Here is a 4466-nt window from a genome sequence, read left to right on the forward strand (position 1 = left end):
CTCGGGACAGCATCGAGCGCCGGCCACGCCCTTCGGACCCGCCTCTTGTCTCTCCGCGGAGGACGGGCGCAGCCAATCCCAGCCCTCAGTCCGAAGGCTCGACCAATACGCGGCCCACTACTGAAAGAAGAGCCCACCCTTGCGTCGTCTTGGCCTATGGGAGGCCGGGTCTTCTTCGGCGTCGTCCGCCCTCGCTTTGGGCGCTCCAACCTCAGGTTCTCCCCTTGGGTCGAGTTGGGTTGTGCGAGGCCGCGCAGTCCTGGGGCGGGCGCAGAAAAGGTCGGGCCAGGGGCTCTTTCCTTTCCTTCCTCCGCGCCCGGAGTCATGCATTAGTTCATTCATTTGGCGCTGGGCGCAGGGATGCGCTCGCGGCGCGGCGCTGGCGGGGAGGCGGGTCCGCAGCCTGCCACCATGCTCTGTTTACATTCGCGTCTCCACAGCCCGGCCGCGTGACCAAGCCCGAGCAGGTGCGGCGGGGCGGGCGGCTGGGGACAGCTTCAGGCAGGAGGTGGGACTGAGGCGCGGAAAGGGTGGGAAGCGTGTAGGTAAACGAACCGAGAGCTGCTTGGCGGCTCTCTGACGGCCTGGACTGATGGGAAATTGGTGCTGGAGTCCGAGGGGCAGAGGGAGCCACCCTGTGGGGGGCCGTGATGCACACCCGTCCCCGCCAGCCATGAGACGTAGTTTGATGACGCGGCTCTTTGGCTTTTACTGCTCAGCGGAACCCGGAGGCATAGAGGAACTGCCACTAGGCTGGCGTGGGGAGGGGCACATTGTAACCTACGTCAGACCCCTTCCTCCCTTCTGATAATTTTCTCTTCGCAGCACTTTGAGCAGTCTGGCTTCCACTGAGTGCCCCATCAGTTCATAAAACAAGTCTGTAAATGTCTGAACCCCAGCTGTGGGCAGGGTATACATTCTTTCCCATGGAGCTCCTGGGCCCAAGATAGTTGAGGCGATAAGGACTTGTTGGGTTTTCCCAAACCTGTCAGGACAGCTCAGAGGTTTTGTCTAACCCAAGAGTCACAAACGTTTGACAGTAAGAGCAGCAACTAGCTCACAGATTGTTTTGTTTGGGCAGCCCATAGGTTTTATTTATTTGCTTTTGGTTTTCTACAAGAATTTAAATCCCACAGGCACCACTGTGCATTAATAGCTAGCCTTCCACATTTGTTACCTACCTACCTGAAGACATATTGTTTGTGACCCTTGATCCTCTCTGTATTCACGGAAGACTTCCAGGGGAGTCACCAAATCCCACAGCTGAGACCTAGGTCTTTCCCAGCCCAGACATCCTGCTAGACAGAGAACTGGACCAAGTCCAAACAGGCAACCAGGTCAGGCAGAGAACCAGGGTACCAGATCCAAATGAAAGGAACTTGAAAGAAAAATCAAGGCCAATTGAATAAAAAGTCAAAAAGCCAAGGAGGGTGGCTTGAGATAAGCAGACTGTGAGCAGAGAGTAGTAATTCTGAAGTCGACAAAAGACAAGCACATTACATTCTCTGTGTGTCAAGTCCCAGGTCAAATCCACCCACCTTCATCAAGCCCTCCCTGATATCCTCAGCCAGATGTGTGCTTGTCCATCCTTTGAACCCCTGTAGCACTCTACTTTTCCCATGGCCTTTTAACATCTTCTACCTTGTATGGTTTTCTCCTCTATAAGAGAGGGGATAGAATGGATGAGTTCCGAGGTTCCTTTCAGCTCTGACATTCTGTAATTTTGTGTTGTGAGCATTTTTTGTGTTTGCCTGACAATCTTTCCTTTGAGGAATTGTCTGCAATCCCCTAGATCAGATGGTTCTTTAGAACCACACCTCTCTGGCCTCCCAAGGTGGGATGGGTGTGGAGAAGGGGAAGCATGGTGCCCAAGCCTGGCCAACTGGGGTCTCCCTTCTCTTCCTTAGATATGTCCCTAGGGAAGGACATGTGACCCAGCCTGGGATGATCTGAGCCCTTGTCGGGGATTTTAGAGAATGAGGCTGGGAGAGTGAGGCTCTTTCTTTTCTCTAATGTCTCTAAGCTTGGGCAAGATAAGCCTGGAACCGTGTGTGGTTATACTCCTTGCACCAGAAAATTTAATTAAAAATTTTGGCCGGCCCTTGGCTTTTTGTTGCTTGGCAGCCGCCTAGGCCGTGTGTCAGGGGAGGCGGGACTTGAGTTGCAGCTGTGCGAGGACCAGCCTTCCTCCCCTCTTGTCCCCATCCTCAGTCATCATTTTTAATCTATGGTGACACATTAGTTGTCTAGTTCATAATGAATGTAGTTTAAGTCTGACATCATTCCTGTTGCCCTGAAATTTGAACCTTAGTGTTATTCTCATTGAAAATTGCCTTAGAATTGGCTAAACTCTTTCCCCAGTGATACGGACTGTTTTAAATGACCAGATTTAGTACCAGTTTCTTAGTTATATAAAGCTTTAAATGAAAACATTTTTTTCATATTTTTGACTAATTAGGCACCTATACTAATACTTATTATATTAAATACTTTTTAGTGGAGGAGTTTTGGTTTTTTATAAGTAGAATTTAGTGAAATAATGTTTGGTGTAATTTGGAAGTTACAAAATCTTGAAATTGCATTTAATGTTTTTCTCTCAGTAGTTTTCCTTGTGAAATTTGCAATGAGCTTTTTCTTCCTGTTTACACATGAGAAATAAGATCTTATTAATTGTGGGAAAATTGATTAATGTCAAAGAAATAAATAAGTCCTTCTATCTGTTGCAGCTTATTGTTTCATGAAATGAATAACCTACACAGGCAAAATGTTAAGATTTAAAAAAATTCTTCATTAAATTAAAAATTTTATGTTATTAAAGTAATACACTCACAAATTGTTTTTAAAAAATCACATTATGCTAAGACACTTATAAGACAAAGACTCTTACTTCCCATTCAACCCCCTTAGTCTCCTTTATGAGAAGCAACTTCAAATTTTTAGCTTTCTCTTCTGTTTTCTTAAGTATTGTGCTGTTATTTATTGATTTATGAATTTGAGACCTATCTGTTGATTTCTAGTTATTGTTGATGAAGATTTAGTCCTATATTATGGCCCTTTTCCCATTTTCACTCATCTACCTAATATATTCTATAATTTTCATCATTTAGTTTGATAGACAGTATTTCTTCTTCTATTTTTTTTTTTAATTTTATTTATTTATTTATTTATTTTTGAGACAGAGTCTCGCTCTGTTGCCCAGGCTAGAGTGAGTGCCGTGGTGTCAGCCTAGCTCACAGCAGCCTCAAACTCCTGGGCTCAAGCAATCCTCCTGCCTCAGCCTCCCGAGTAGCTGGCGCGTGCCACCATGTCCACCTTATAGCTATCTATTTGTATAAGGGGGTGCACTTGCAAATGTGATAAAATGTTAATAATCAATGATTTTGTGGTTGGCAGCCTCTAAGATGGCATTCAGTGAATCCTGACCTTCTCTCCTGGAATTAATACCTTTGTGTAATCTCTTTCCCTCGAGTATGGGCTGGATTTAGAGACTGGCTTCTAACAGACAGCATGTGGGATGTTACTTCTGTGATTGGGTTACAAAAAGACTGTGGCTTCCATCTTGGATGTTTTCTCCCTTACTTGCTCACATGGAAGCTGGCTGCCATCTTGTGAACTGCCCTATGGAGAAGAGGCCCATCTGCAAGGAACCAAGAGAGGCCTCCAGCCAACAGCCAGTGAGGAACTGAAACCGTCAGTCCAGGAGCCTATGAGGAACTGAATCCTGCCAACAACAACGTGAGTGAGCTTGGAAGCAGACCTTTCCCAACTGAAGCCTTCATGCAAGGCTGCAGCACCCTTGACACCTTGGCTGTAGCCTGTGAGAGACCAGAGGACTGAGTTAAGCAGTGCCGGGGCTCCTGACCCACAGAAACTGTGGCATGATAAATGCTGCTTCCATTAAGCTGCTATGTTTTAGAGTAGTTTGTTTTGCAGTAACTATTTCACTAAGTAAAGGCTATATCCATTGTACTCTTTCAACTTTTCTGTAGAGTTGCAGTTTTTCTCCCTACCGGGAGAGTCTGGCTAGCACACTGCTGCTGCTGGCACCATCGCCACTGCATGCTAATGCTGCCATTGCTGCCATTTGATGCTGTTGCAGTAAATTATTTCTTTTTTCTTTTTTTATTTTAAAGGCTACTCAAGTGAAGCAGTGGGAGTGGAGAAAGAAGGAATCTCTAAATGGTTGTGCTCAATTAGTTATCAACACCTCTGCACTCGGACCTGCCCAATAAATTATTTCTTAACTGACCGAGTGTCTGATTCGCTAGCTTGTGCCCAAGCTCCAGCTTCCAGGGTGTGGGGCCGGAAAGTAACTGACCCTCTCAGCTTCCATCGAGGGAATTGTGGCCCTGCCTTCTGCCAGGCACATAATGGGGGATTCCCTTCAAATAAGAAGGTTATTCAGACACTGGGTAGACCAAAAGAAAGAAAGAAAGGAAAAGAGAAAGAGAGAGAGAGTAATGAAA

The sequence above is a fragment of the Eulemur rufifrons genome, chromosome 19 (genome assembly GCF_041146395.1).
Source record: "Eulemur rufifrons isolate Redbay chromosome 19, OSU_ERuf_1, whole genome shotgun sequence".
Taxonomy (NCBI): domain Eukaryota; kingdom Metazoa; phylum Chordata; class Mammalia; order Primates; family Lemuridae; genus Eulemur; species Eulemur rufifrons.